This window comes from Triticum aestivum, chromosome 3B (genome assembly GCF_018294505.1).
Source record: "Triticum aestivum cultivar Chinese Spring chromosome 3B, IWGSC CS RefSeq v2.1, whole genome shotgun sequence".
Classification (NCBI taxonomy): domain Eukaryota; kingdom Viridiplantae; phylum Streptophyta; class Magnoliopsida; order Poales; family Poaceae; genus Triticum; species Triticum aestivum.
In genome coordinates, this window is record NC_057801.1 from 727,518,807 (window position 1) to 727,535,022 (window position 16,216).

Consider the following 16,216-nt stretch of genomic DNA (forward strand, 5'->3'; position numbering starts at 1 on the left):
TAGCAAGTTTAGAGTAGCTGGGCTTAAGTTTTTCATCAGATTCATCCTCACTTGATTCAGAGGAGGGGTATTTAGTTACCTTGGCACCCTTTGCCATAAAGCAATAGGTGGGAGCGTAGTCATCATTGCCTTCATCAGCATTGTTCGTGTTGCCATTTTCTTCAGAGTTGAAGATAGAATTGCTGACAAATGCGGTAGCAAGAGCTAGACTTGCCACACCAGACTCAGACTCCTCGGATGCCTCCTCTTCCTCACGATCCTCAGATTCAGCCTCAGAATCCATCTCCTTGCCAATGAATGCCCGAGCCTTCTTGGAGCTCCTCTTCTTGTGAGATGAAGACTTCGAGGATTTTGATGATGAAGACTTTGAAGACTTCTTCTTCTTCTTGGCATCATCAGAACTGTAATCCTTGTATTTCCTCTTCTTTAATTCCTTGTCCCACTGAGGACAATCTTGAATGTAGTGACCAGGTTTCTTGCATTTGTGGCACAACCTTTTCTTGTAGTCACTAGATGAGGAATCGTTGCTCCTTGTGGATTTTCCAAAGCAACCACGTCTTGAGAACTTCTGAAATTTCTTCACGAGCAGTGCTAGTTCCTGGCTCAGTTCTTCAGGATCACCAAGGCTGCTGGTAGAGTCTTCTTCCTCAGACTCGGAGACTGCCTTGGCCTTCAGAGCACGTGATTTTCCATAGCTCGAACCATAGAGATCTCTCTTCTCAGCAAGCTGGAACTCATGAGTGTTTAGCCTCTTGAGGATATCAACGGGATCAAGTGACTTGTAATCAGCACACTCTTGAATCATCAGTGCCAGAGTGTCAAATGAAGAATCGAGTGATCTCAGCAATTTCTTCACCACCTCATGGTCGGTGATGTCAGTGGTGCCAAGCGCTTGAAGCTCATTTGAGATATCAGTGAGGCGATCGAAGGTTTGCTGAACATTTTCCTTGTCGAGTCTTTTGAAGCAGTTGAAGAGATTGCGAAGAACGTCAACACGAGAGTCACGTTGAGTTGAGACTCCTTCGTTTACTTTGGAGAGCCTATCCCAGATAAGCTTAGCAGTTTCCAAAGCACTCACTCTACCATACTGCCCTTTACTCAGATGGCCACATATGATATTCTTTGCTTGAGAATCGAGTTGCTTGAATCTCTTCACATCAGTAGCATTCAGGGAAGGTGTGACTGAGGGAACACCATTTTCCACAACATACCAGAGATCGTTGTCAATTGCCTCAAGATGCATTCGCATCTTATTCTTCCAGTAGGGGTAGTCCGTGCCATCAAAGGTAGGACACCCAGCAAAGACCTTGATCATACCTGCGGTCGAGATAACTAGAACTCCAGGTGGTTAAACCAAAATCACACAGAACAAGGGAGTACCTTGCTCGGATACCAATTGAAAGTGCGTTATATCGACTAGAGGGGGGGTGAATAGGCGATTTTTATGAATTCTCCACTGAGGAATTTGCTGGTGAGGAAATTCCTAAATGAAGAACTACTTGCAGCTGAATAAGTACTCAGAAAGGAACATAACAGAACACAAGCATAGTCATCATGATGAAATGAAGACAAGCATAGAGTACAGAAAGCGTAAACACAAGATAACACAAGGAAGAAGACGGACAGACTGAAGAAATGGAACTGAGGAAATTGAGAAAGTCTTTAGTCAATGTCTTCAAACAGATATGAACATGCACACAACAACATACATGAGGAAATGAAAGAGTTGAGGAGATAGAACCAGTTAGCTCGGTGTAGACAATGATTTGGTAGACCAGTTCCAACTGCTGTCTCAGTTGTACATCTGGTTGGAGCGGCTGTGTATTTAAACTTGAGGACTCACAGTCACGGACACACAGTCCTCACTGTATTCTCCTTGAGCTAAGGTCACACAGACCTCGCCCAATCACTCGTGGTAAGTCTTTAGGTGACTTCCGAACCTTCACAAACTTGGTCACTCAGCGATCCACAATTCCTCTTGGATGCTCTAAACCTTGACGCCTAACTGTCTGGAAGAAGCACAGTCTTCAAAGGAAACAAGCGTTGGATCCACGCAGGATCAATCTGTTCAGTGATGCTCAATCACTTTGGGGTTTTGTAGGTTTGGGTTTGGGATTTCCTCACTTGATGATTTTCAGTCAAAGTCCTCGGAGGATGGGTTGCTCTCAAATGACAGGTGCGATTTTCTCTCAGAGCAGCCAACCAGCTAGTGGTTGAAGGGGGCGGATAGCCTAGGGAGCAGCCCGACATGATAAGACATAAATGACCGTTAGGTGGGTAGATATTTTGGAACCGCTGGCGCATAGCACAGCAACGGTCGGAATTTTGAATCTCAAATTCCTCAGGGTTATCATGTTCCTCACTGTGTAGACAATTCACACTGGTGAATTCCTAACTCCTCAGTCAGAACAAATTCTTCAGAGACCAGAAGAACTTCGTCTCTGTCACTGAAGAATATGACTGAACTGTATGAGATTTCCAATGGCTTCACTCGAAGGGATTGGTAGGTGTAGGATTTTGAGTTGAGCATCACATGCAATTTTTCCTTAGTATTTCCTCAATCCCCTTTAATAGTACGGTGTTTCCTATGACTCAAGAAAGAGAAAATGAAACAGTAAAAACAAGAGTCTTCATGCTTCATGTTCCTCGAATGACTACCAAGTCTTCAAGGTCACACCAATTTCTTCACTTTCAAAGTCTTCATAAAGTCTTCAGAAATCAAAAGTCTTCAGTCGAAGAACTTCATTTTTAGGGGTCGACTTTCTCTGTAAATATAAAACTCCTCATAGACTTATAGACCTATGTACACTCACAAACGCATCAGTCTCTTAACCTATAAGTCTTCAATACACCAAAATCACTAAGGGGCACTAGATGCACTTACAGGGGGCAAGTCCCCCCCCCACTTGGCCGCAGCCCCCCTCTAGATCTCATCTAGAGGGGGCCGACCCCCTTCCTCCTCCCCCTATAAATAGAGGGGCGAGGGGAGGGCTGCACACACACCTCCAAGGTGCAACACCTCCCCTCCCCAACACCTCTCCTCCTCCGCAGAAGCTTGGCGAAGCCCTGCCGGAGTACTACCTCTCCATCACCACCACGTTGTCGTGCTGCTGCTAGAGCTTTCTTCCTCAACCTCTCCCTCCTCCTTGCTAGATCAAGGCGCGGGAGACATCTCCGCTCCGTATGTGTGTTGATTTGGATCACGACGTTCGGCGCTAGGATCTTTGGTGATTTGGATCACGACGAGTACGACTCCATCAACCCCGTTCTCTTGAACGCTTCCGCTCGTGATCTACAAGGATATGTAGATGCACTCCTATCTCTCTCGTTGCTAGATGACTCCATAGATTGATGTTGGTGATGCGTAGAAATTTTTTATTTTCTGCAACGATCTCCAACAGTGGTATCATAGCTAGGTCTATGCGTAGTTTCTATGCACGAGTAGAACACAATTTTTTTGTGGCGTAGATTTTGTCAATTTACTTGCCACTACTAGTCTTATCTTGTTTCGGCGGCATCGTGGGATGAAGTAGCCTGGACCGACCTTACACGTACTCTTACGTGAGACAGGTTCCACCGACTGACATGCACTAGTTGCATAAGGTGGCTAGCGGGTGTCTGTCTATCCCACCTTAGTCGGATCGGATTTGATGAAAAGGGTCCTTATGATGGGTAAATATAAATTGGCATATCACATTGTGGTTTTGGCATAGGTAAGAAACATTCTTGCTAGAACCCTATATCAGCCATGTAAAAACATGCAACAACAATTAGAGGACGTCCAACTTGTTTTTGCAGCATATACCTTGTGATGTGATATGGCCAAAAAGGATGTGATGAATGAAGTATATGTGATGTATGAGATTGATCATGTTCTTGTAATAGGAATCACGACTTGCATGTCAATGAGTATGACAACCGGCAGGAGCCATAGGAGTTGTCTTTATTTATTGTATGACCTGCGTGTCACTGAAATAACACCATGTAATTACTTTACTTCTTTACTAAAATGTTAGCCATAGTAGTAGAAGTAATAGTTGGCGAGACAACTTCATAGAGACACGATGATGGAGATCATGATGATGGAGATCATGGTGTCATGCCGGTGACGATGATGATCATGACGCCCCGAAGATGGAGATCAAAGGAGCAAAATGATATTGGCCATATCATGTCACTATTTGATTGCATGTGATGTTTATCATGTTTTTGCATCTTATTTGCTTAGAGCGACGGTAGTAAATAAGATGATCCCTCATAACAATTTCAAAAATGTGTTCCCCCTAACTGTGCGCCATTGCGAAAGTTCGTTGTTTCGAAGCACCACGTGATGATCGGGTGTGATAGATCCTAACGTTCGCATACAACGGGTGTAAGACAGATTTACACATGCAAAACACTTAGGTTGATTTGATGAGCCTAGCATGTATAGACATGGTCTCGGAACACAAGAGACCGAAAGGTCGAACATGAGTCGTATAGAAGATACGATCAACATGGAGATGTTCACCGATGATGACTAGTCCGTCTCACGTGATGATCGGACACGGCCTAGTTGACTCGGATCATGTATCACTTAGATGACTAGAGGGATGTCTAATCTGAGTGGGAGTTCATTAAATAATTTGATTAGATGAACTTAATTATCATGAACTTAGTCTAAAACCTTTGCAAAATGTATTGTAGATCAAATGGCCCACGCTCTTGTCAACCTCAACTTCAACGCGTTCCTAGAGAAAACCAAGCTGAAAGATGATGGCAGCAACTATACAGACTGGGTCCGAAACCTGAGGATCATCCTCATAGCTGCCAAGAAAGCATATGTCCTAGAAGCACCGCTAGGTGAAGCACCCGTCCCAGTGAACCAAGACGTTATGAACGCTTTGCAGTTGCGTGTTGATGATTACTCCCTCGTTCAGTGCGGCATGCTTTACATCGTAGAACCGGGGCTCCAAAAGCGTTTTGAGCAGCACAGAGCATATGAGATGTTCCAAGAGCTAAAAATGGTTTTCCAAGCTCATGCCCGGGTCGAGAGATATGAAGTCTCCGACAAGTTCTACAGTTGTAAGATGGAGGAAAATAGTTCTGTCAGGGAGCACATACTCAAAATGTTTGGGTTGCACAACAGCTTGTCCCAGCTGGACATTAAGCTCCCGGATGAGGCGGTCATTGACAGAATCCTTCAGTCGCTCCCACCTAGCTACAAGAGCTTTGTGATGAACTACAATATGCAGGGGATGGTGAAAACTATTCCTGGGGTATTTTCAATGCTGAAATCAGCAGAGGTAGAAATCAAAAAGGAACATCAAGTGTTGATGGTCAATAAAACTACTAGTTTCAAGAAAGGCAAGGGTAAGAAGAACTTCAAGAAGGACGGCAAGGGAGTTGCCGCGCCCGGTAAGCCAGTTGCCGGAAGAAGCCAAAGCACGAACCCAAACCTGAGACTGAGTGTTTTTATTGCAAGGGGAACAGTCACTGAAAGCGGAACTGCCCCAAGTACTTAGCGGATAAGAAGGCCGGCAACACCAAAGGTATATATGATATACATGTTATTGATGTGTACCTTATCAGTACTCATAGTAGCTCCTGGGTATTTGATACCGGCGCGGTTGCTCATATTTGTAACTCAAAACAGGAGTTGTGGAATAAGCAGAGACTGGCGAAGGACGAGGTGACGATGTGCGTCGGGAATGGTTCCTAGGTTGATGTGATCGCCTTCGGCACGCTACCTCTACATTTACCTACGGGATTAGTTTTAAACCTCAATAATTGTTATTTAGTGCCAGCTTTGAGCATGAACATTGTATCTGGATCTCGTTTAATGCGAGATGGCTACTCATTTAAATCCGAGAAGAATGGTTGTTCTATTTATATGTGAGATATGTTTTGTGGTCATGCCCCGCTGGTCAATGGTTTATTCTTAATGAATATTGAACGTGATGTTACACATATTCATAGTGTGAATACCAAAAGATTTAATATTGATAATGATAGTCTCACATATCTGTGGCACTGCCACCTTGGTCACATTGGTGTCAAACGCATGAAGAAGCTCCATACTGATGGACTTTAGAGTCTCTTGATTTTGAATCATTTGACCCGTGCGAACCATGCCTCATGGGCAAAATGACCAAGACTCCATTCTCCGGAACAATGGAGCGAGCAACCAACTTATTGGAAATTATACATACTGATGTGTGCGGTCCAATGAGCGTTGAGGCTCGCGGTGGCTATCATTATGTTCTCACCCTCACTGATGACTTAAGTAGATATGGGTATGTCTACTTGATGAAACACAAGTTTGAGACCTTTGAAAAGTTCAAAGAATTTCAGAATGAGGTAGAGAATCAACGTGTCAGAAGAATAAAGTTCTTATGATTAGATCGTGGGGGAGAATATTTAAGTCACGAGTTTGGTACACACTTAAGGAAATGTGGAATTGTTTCACAACTCATGCCACCTAGAACACCTCAGCGTAACGGTGTGTCCGAACGTCGTAATCGCACTCTATTGGATATGGTACGGTCTATGATGTCTCTTACCGATCTACCGCTATCATTTTGGGATACGCTTTAGAGACAGCTACATTCACTTTAAATAGGACACCGTCTAAATCCGTTGAGACGACACCGTATGAATTATGGTTTGGAAAGAAACATAAGCTGTCGTTTCTAAAAGTTTGGGGATGTCATGCTTATGTCAAGAAACTTCAACCTGAAAAGCTCGAACCCAAGTCGGAAAAATGCATCTTCATAGGATACCCTAAGGAAACCATTGGGTATACCTTCTACCTCAGATCCGAAGGCAAGATTTTTGTTGCCAAGAACGGGTCCTTTCTGTAGAAAGAGTTTCTCTCGAAAGAAGTAAGTGGGAGGAAAGTGGAACTTGATGAAGTACTACCTCTTGAACCGATAAGTAGCGCAGCTCAGGAAGATGTTCCTGTGGTGCCTGCACCAACTAGAGAGGAAATTAATGATGATGATCAAGGTACTTTGGATCAAGTTACTACTGAACTTCGTAGGTCCACAAGGACACGTTCCACACCAGAATGGTATGGCAACCCTGTCCTGGAAATCATGTTGTTAGACAATGGTGAACCTTCAAACTATGAAGAAGCAATGGCGGGCCCAGATTCCAACAAATGACTTGAAGCCATGCAATCCAAGATAGGATCCATGTATGAAAACAAAGTATGGACTTTGACAGACTTGCCCGATGATCGGCGAGCGATAGAAAATAAATGGATCTTTAAGAAGAAGACGGACGCGGATGGTAATGTTACCATCTATATAAAGCTTGACTTGTCGCTAAGGGTTATCGACAAGTTCAAGGAGTTGACTACGATGAGACTTTCTTCCCCATAGCGAAGCTGAAGTCCGTCTGAATCATGTTAGCAAATACCGCATACTATGATTATGAGATATGGCAAATGGACGTCAAAACAACATTCCTTAATGGCTATCTTAAGGAAGAGTTGTATATGATGCAGCCGGAAGGTTTTGTCGATCCTAAGAATGCTAACAAGGTATGCAAGATCCAGCAATCCATTTATGGGCTGGTGCAAGCATCTCAGAGTTGGAACATTTGCTTTGATGAGATGATCAAAGCGTTTGGGTTTATGCAGACTTATGGAGAAGCCTGCGTTTACAAGAAAGTGAGTGGGAGCTCTGTAGCATTTCTCATATTATATGTAGATGACATACTTTTGATGGGAAAGGATATAGAACTTTTGGACAGCATAAAGGCCTACTTGAATAAGTGTTTTTCAATGAAGGACCTTGGAGAAGCTGCTTATATATTAGGCAACAAGATCTATATAGATAGATCGAGACGCCTCATAGGTCTTTCACAAAGCACATACCTTGACAAGATATTGAAGAAGTTCAATATGGATCAGTCCAAGAAGGGGTTCTTGCCTGTGTTGCAAGGTGTGAAATTGAGCTCGGCTCAATCCCCGACCACAGCAGAAGATAAAGAAGAGATGAGTGTCATCCCCTATGCCTCGGCCATAGGGTCTATTATGTATGCCATGCTGTGTACCAGACCTGATGTAAACCTTGCCGTAAGTTTGGTTGCAAGACACCAAAGTAATCCCGGCATGGAACACTACACAGCGGTCAAGAATATCCTGAAGTACCTGAAAAGGACTAAGGATATGTTTCTCGTTTATGGAGGTGACGAAGAGGTCGTCGTAAAGGGTTACGTCGATGCTAGCTTCGACACAGATCTGGATGACTCCAAGTCACAAACCGGATACGTGTATATTTTGAATCGTGGGGCAATAAGCTGGTGCAGCAGCAAGCAGAGCGTGGTGGCGGGATCTACATGTGAAGCGGAGTACATGGCAGCCTCGGAGGTAGCGCATGAAGCAATCTGGATGAAGGAGTTCATCAACGACCTAGGAGTTATTCCCAATGTGTCGGGGCTGATCACTCTCTTCTGTGTCAACACTGGAGCTATTACCCGTGCCAAGGAGCCCAGGTTTCACAAGAAGACCAGGCACATCAAGCGCCGCTTCAACTCCATTCGTGAAAATGTTCAAGATGGAGACATAGATATTTGCAAAGTGCATACGGATCTGAATGTCACAGATCGTTGACTAAACCTCTCCCGCGAGCAAAACATGATCAACACCAGAACTCTATGGGTGTTCGATTCCTCATAGTGTAACTAGGTTATTGACTCTAGTGCAAGTGGGAGACTGTTGGAAATATGCCCTAGAGGCAATAATAAAATGATTATTATTATATTTCCTTGTTCATGATAATTGTCTATTATTCATGCTATAATTGTATTAACCGGAAACAGTGATACATGTGTGAATACATAGACCACAACATGTCCCTAGTGAGCCTCTAGTTGACTAGCTCGTTGATCAATAGATAGTCATGGTTTCCTGACTATGGACATTGGATGTCATTGATAACGGGATCACATCATTAGGAGAATGATGTGATGGACAAGACCCAATCCTAAGCATAGCACAAGATCGTGTAGTTCGTTTGCTAAAGCTTTTCTAATGTCAAATATCAGTTCCTTAGACCATGAGATTGTGTAACTCCCATATACCGTAGGAGTGCTTTGGGTGTACCAAATGTCACAACGTAACTGGGTGACTTTAAACGTGCACTACAAGTATCTCCGAAAGTATCTGTTGGGTTGGCACGAATCGAGACTGGGATTTGTCATTCCGTATGACGGAGAGGTATCTCTGGGCCCACTCGGTAATGCATCATCATAATGAGCTAAATGTGACCAAGTGGTTGGTCACGCAATCATGCATTACGTAACGAGTAAAGTGACTTGCCGGTAACGAGATTGAACGAGGTATTGGGATACCGACGATCGAATCTCGGGAAAGTAACGTATCGATTGACAAAGGGAATTGTATACGGGATTACTTGAATCCTCGACATCGTGGTTCATTCAATGAGATCATCGTGGAACATGTGGGAGCCAACATGGGTACCCAGATCCCGCTGTTGGTTATTGGCCGGAGAGCTGCCTCGGACATGTCAGCGTGATTCCCGAACCCGTAGGGTCTACACACTTAAGGTTCGGTGACTCTAGGGTTATTAGGAAGACTTGTATGTGATTACTGAATGTTGTTCGGAGTCCCGGATGAGATCCCGGACGTCACGAGGAGTTCCGGAATGGTCCGGAGGTGAAGATTTATATATGGGTAGTTGTAATAGGGTCACCGGAAAGTTTCGGGGTCATACCGGTATTGTACTGGGGCCACTGAAAGGGTTCCGGGGGTCCACCGGGAGGGGCCACCTCTCCCGGAGGGCCTCATGGGCTGTATTGGTAAGGGAACCAGCCCTTAGAGGGCTGGGCACATCCCCCCTTGGGCCCTTGCGCCTAGGGTTGGGGGGAACCCTAAGGGGGGCGCCCCCCTTGCTTGGGGGGCAACTCCCCCCCTTGGCCGCCGCCCTCCCCTCTAGATCTCATCTAGAGGGGGCCGGCCCCCTTCCTCCTCCCCCTATAAATAGAGGGGCGAGGCGAGGGCTGCACACACACCTCCAAGGCGCAGCCCCTCCCCTCCCCAACACCTCTCCTCCTCCGCAGAAGCTTGGCGAAGCCCTGCCGGAGTACTGTCTCTCCATCACCACCACACCATCGTGCTGCTGCTGGAGCTTTCTTCCTCAACCTCTCCCTCCTCCTTGCTGGATCAAGGCGCAGGAGACGTCTCCACTCCGTACGTGTGTTGAACGCGGAGGTGCCATCCATTCGGCGCTAGGATCTTCGGTGATTTGGAGCACGACGAGTACGACTCCATCAACCCCGTTCTCTTGAACGCTTCCGCTCGTGATCTAAAAGGGTATGTAGATGCACTCCTATCTCTCTCGTTGCTAGATGACTCCATAGATTGATCTTGGTGATGCGTAGAAATTTTTTATTTTCTGCAACAATCTCCAACAGATAGATCCCCTATACTTATGGGTCATCAAGACTCTTTTCTGGTGCCGTTGCTGGGGAGTAAAGCGCCTTTGGTAGGTGGAATTTGGTAAGGAAAAATTTATATAGTGTGCTGAAGTTTACTGACACTTGTTACTATGGAAAATAATCCTTTTGAGGGGCTTGTTCGGGGTATCTTCACCCCGACCAGTAGAGCAAAGAGTTGATCCTCAACCTACTGAACCTACTAAAAATGTTTACTTTGAAATTCCTTCGGGCATGATAGAGAAACTGCTAGCTAATCCTTTTATAGGAGATGGAACAATACATCCCGATATGCACCTAACCTATGTGGATGAAGTTTGTGGATTATTTAAGGTTGCAGGTATGCCCGAGGATGTTATCAAGAAGAACGTCTTCCCTTTATCTTTGAAGGGAAAGGTATTGACATGGTTTAGGCTATGTGATGATATTGTATCATGGAACTACAACCGATTGAAACTGGAATTTCATCAGAAGTTTTATCCTATGCATCTGGTTCATCGTGATTGCAATTATATATATAATTTTTGGCCTCATGAAGGATAAAGTATCGCTCAAGCTTGGGGGAGGCTTAAGTCAATGTTATAGTCATGCCCCAATCATGAGCACTCAAGTGAAATTATTATTAAAAAAAATTATGCTCTGCTTTCTCTCAATAATTGCTCCATGCTCGATACTTCTTGTACTGGTTCTTTTATGATGAAGACTATTGAATTCAAATGGGATTTATTGTAAAGAATTAAATGCAACTCTGAAGATTGGGATCTTGACGAAGGTAAGGAGTCAGGTATAACACCTAAGTTTGATTGTGTTAAATCATTTATGGATACCGATGTTTCCGTGAACTTAACACTAAATATGGACTTGACTCTGAGATAGTAGCTTCTTTTTGTGGATCATTTGCTACTCATGTTGATCTCCCTAAAGAGAAGTGGTTGAAATATCATCCTCCCATTGAAGTAAAAGTAGTAGAACCTATTAAAGTTGAAGAAAATACTATCACTTATAATGTGTTGTCAGAAAGAATCCAATGCCAGTTATACTTCATAATTTATGTGAGTTAATAATCTTTTTGCTCTCTCTTATCCCCTCCCCCGCTCAACCTCTACCATATTGACATAACCAGTGGTGAGGATATAAAGACAATGTTTTTTGAAGGGAGAAAGACAGTGTTACCACCGCTATCTTGTTTAGATCTGGAGAGGATGAGAGTGTGTGAATAGAGCAACCTTAGCAAGCAAGTGCGGAGGCTCCGACCTATATATACGTAGTGGGGTAGTTTTCCTTTTTCAGTCCATCAAAACAATCATTTAAAATTGTGTACTACTACGTGCTAGGTTGCCGTTTTTTAGTTGTTGATTGTTTTTTGAGATAGCTACACGCTTATTCCAAGTGGTGTTACGGTGTGCCAGGTCGCACTTTGTATCGTCCAAGTCTGGTACAAGTCCCTCATTAAATGAACAACCACCCCCTCGTAAAAATTGTGAACAAGCCCACGGCTAAAATTATAGGAAACATGGGTTGCCCCAACATGCATTATTATTTATATTTTCTACTCGCTCCATTCCTAAATATAAGTCTTTTTTATCAGCAGTGAACCCCACATGTCATAGACACAAAAAGTGTGGCAAGATTCCCTTAGGCAAGCCAAAGTGTGTCTAACAATTTGAGCAACTCAAGTTAGGCAAGTGTGGCAAGTGTGGGAAAAATAATGTGGCAACATAAGACAAACATAGTCACAATCCAAACAGCCCCGTAATTTTTTGTGACATGCATGAACATTTGGTTAGTTAAATTTATAGTCAAAATTTGGCAAGGTGCATCGAATCAACACATGCAAGTATCAAAAGGAAAGTCATGGCATGCATCATGCGTTGTACTCCCTCCGTTTCCAAATATAAGTCTTTTTAGAGATTGCAACAAGGGACTACATACGAAGCAAAATTAGTGAATCTACACCCTAAAATATGTCTACATACATCCGTATGTTGTAGTCCATGTGAAATGTCTAAAAAGACTTATATCGAGTGTAGTGCTTTGATGTGTTGTGTAATTAATGCATTGGTAAACACAAACTATTGAAATATATCAAGTGCCGTGCTTTGATGTGTCACCTTAACTCATACAATACCGAGAAGTTTGATTGCTAAAAAGCCCTCTCGCTCGCGGACTGAGCTCCAGTGCCTTAACTGTACCTGCCTTTGGCTGCATGACAGGTGGGCAACCCACCTGTTGGGTCTGCCTGTCATAGACACAAAGGCAGGAGCAGTAAGTCAATGAAGCTGCATCCCTCCCTCGCGCATGAGCGTGGTGGCTCGCATGACTAGTAGAAGCTTTCGCTACATGCTATCCCTCCCGCATGAGGTGGACGGACATGCAGCAGGGGATTCAATACTATAGAAGTAGTAGTAACATCATTGTTTGTCTTCTCAAAGAGACGAAGAGCCAAGCGCAACCCGAATGTTGCAGTTGTGAACGCTCGTGTGGCAGTCTTTGTGTAGGGGTGGGGCGTGGTGCGGTGCCTTGCAGAATGCATATAGCCAGGCTCTTGCATGAGAAAAAATTGCTATTTAAGCCCACTATTGTAATACTAGTACTTGCTAGTATAGCCCTGCAAATAGGAAAGGAGTATTTACCTTTTTAGAGATTTCAACAAGTGACTAGACTAGACCGCATGCAGTACTCCCTCCCTTCTGGTTTATAGGGCTCAAATCTCATCAACCAAGGCATTTTGTGATTGGAGGAATGTATCTCGTACTTTACAAAACTACCCTAATTAAACTCATGCATTAATTACGTAGTTCTCTCATTTTCCTCTCCGCCTTGGTCGCGGTGCACAATATTGAGCACTCCTATATGACTAGCCGCTCTATCTACATGCGGGACATCAAAGCATCCGGGCCCGCGTGCCATCCACCAAATCACGACGAGGTGCTATAGTCAAGACTCACCGGTCACCCCAGTGAGGCCGTCATGACCCGTCATATCACAAAACCCACACCTTTGCCAGCAGTGGTAAAGTGGCCTCGAAGTTGGACTAGACGAAGCAACCATCATTTCACTGGAACGCTTGTTGAAGCCCTTTCTCCCCTTTCTTGAAGAAAACCTCACTCCAGGCTACTCACTTCTGCCATTTTTCTTCTGTACCGATGAAGGAAAGGTGGGCAAATCACATTATATTTCTATATTTTCATTCCAAGAATCTTCTTTTTGCGAAGCGCCGACCGATTCTCACAGCCTATTCTTTTCCCCTTTTCATTGCAATTGTGGTTTCCTTTCAATTGATTTTTGTTTGTCAGTTCATTGATGGATCCTGGAGCACTAGGCAAAGAGTTGTGGCGGACAACCCACTGGAGACAACGATCTCCAGGAAGCGAGCACCGACCAACGAGTTGACCATGTTGGTGGGCCAACCCATGGAGATGAAGAGCTCCAAGAAACAAGCACTGGCCAAAGAGTTAACGACATTGGCGGACGAACTCCTCAAAGAAAGTTGGAAGAACGGCAAGGGCCCCACCGTGCCCACCCCAGAAACTCTAATGGCCACCTATGCGAGGCTCAAGGCCGAGTTTGAGGAGATAGTCGCCGTTGAGAAGCAGTATTCCCCTGGCAAGGTGATGGCCCCATCGAGGATGAGGAGATGGCCCCCGGAGGGATGGGATCCCCCAGTGAGCTGCACAAGGTAAAAAATAATGGCTTACCATAGTTGTGGTTTTTGATTATTTGCAATGTGCTTGCTAATATGTTAGGGTTGTGCAGGTGCCGGTGAGGGAGTCCTGGATTAGGGCGTATCTGGATAGCCGGACTATATACTTTGGCCGGACTGTTGGACTATGAAGATACAAGATTGAAGACCTCGTCGTGTGTCTGGATGGGACTCTCCTTTGCATGGAAGGCAAGCTTAGCGATTCGGATATGTAGATCTCCTTCTCTGTGTAACCCTAGCCCCCTCCAGTGTCTATATAAACCAGAGGGTTTAGTCCATAGAAGAACAATCATAATCATAGGCTAGCTTCTAGGGTTTAGCCTCTACGATCTCGTAGTAGATAAACTCCTGTAATACTCATATCATCAAGATCAATCAAGCAGGAAGTAGGGTATTACCTCCATAGAGAGGGCCCGAACCTGGGTAAACATCGTGTCCCCCGCCTCCTGTTACCATTAGCCTTAGACGCACAGTTCGGGACCCCCTACGTGAGATCCGCCGGTTTTGACACCGACATTGGTGCTTTCATTGAGAGTTCCACTGTGCCGTCGCGATAAGGCTTGATGGCTCCTTCAATCATCTTCAATGACGCAGTCCAGGGGGAGGTTTTCCTTCCCGGACAGATCTTCGTATTCGACGGCTTCACACTACGGGCCAACTGCTTGGCCACTTGGAGCAGATCGATAGCTTCGCCCCTGGCCATCAGGTCAGGTTTGGAAGCTTGAACTATACTGCCGATATCCGCTGAGACTTGATCTTCGACAGATTCGAGCCAATGTCAGGTACGCCAGACAGTCATGATGATCATGACCTAGATCTGCCATCGGACAGTGTTCGGGAGATGGCACCTGCAGCGGCACCGGGAATCAATTCAGAGCAGATCGTGCCTTCCGAGGAAGGGTGGATGGACGCCGCACTAGAAGGCATGCACTCATCAGCGTTGGAGCCGAACACTGACCCCACCTCCTGTGAGAGTGATGTCATCGGACCCCCGGACTCGTTTCCGGCTTCAGGATCCGAACCGCGTGCGCCGTGCCTATCGAATCTAATTGGGCACCGGTCATGGAGTTCACCGCCGCGGATATTTTTCAGCACTCGCCCTTCGGCGATGTGCTAAACTCATTAAGGTCTCTTTCCTTGTCGGGAGATTCTTGGCCGAACTATGTCCGGCTCGAGTGGAAAGCGAGCGACGAAGAAATTCGATCCCCACCCACCACCCACTTTATAGCCACTGTCGATGACTTAACCGACACGCTTGACTTCGACTCCGAAGACATCGACGTTATGGACGACGATGTAGGAGAAGAACGGGAACCACCGCCTACAGGGCGCTGGACCGCCACCTCATCATATGATATTTTTATGGTGGACACCCCTAAAGAAAACAATGGCGATGAGGCAACGGAAGATAATCCCTTGGGGAAGCAATGAAGACACCGGCGTCATCAGCACCGCTCCAAGCCCCGCCATAGCAAAAATAGTAATGCTGGCACAGGAGATAACAATCCGGATGGTGCCGAAGACGAAGACAATCCTGCCCAGCCAGGCTTCGAGCAGGCCGAGCAAGAGGATGGGCAAGCTAGCCTAAGAGAACAGGCAACTGATGGAGAATCAGAGGACGATAATTACGTGCCTATCTCCGAAGATGAAGTGAGCCTTGGCAACGAAGAATTCATCGTCCCGGAGGATCCCATCGAGCAGGAGCGCTTCAAACGCCGGCTTATAGCCACTGCAAAAAGCCTGAAGAAAAAGCAACAATAGCTCCAAGCTGATCAACATCTTCTAATTGATAGATGGACTGATGTCCTGGCTGCCGAGGAATACGGACTCGAGCACCCTAGCAAAAGCTACCCAAAGCGCAGGTTGCTATCTTAGCTCGACGAGGAAGCTTTAAAACCCATACTACCAGCGCATGATGTGGCTGACCGGCCACCCCGTGGCCGCGACAAAGCGGCGTACCTGCAGCCCGAAGTCCAGACCACACCCCGTCGCCAATCAAACGATAATGCTAAGGCCCGGGGCTACAAGAAGGACCTGCAAGATGTATTGGATAACAACGCAGGACAATCA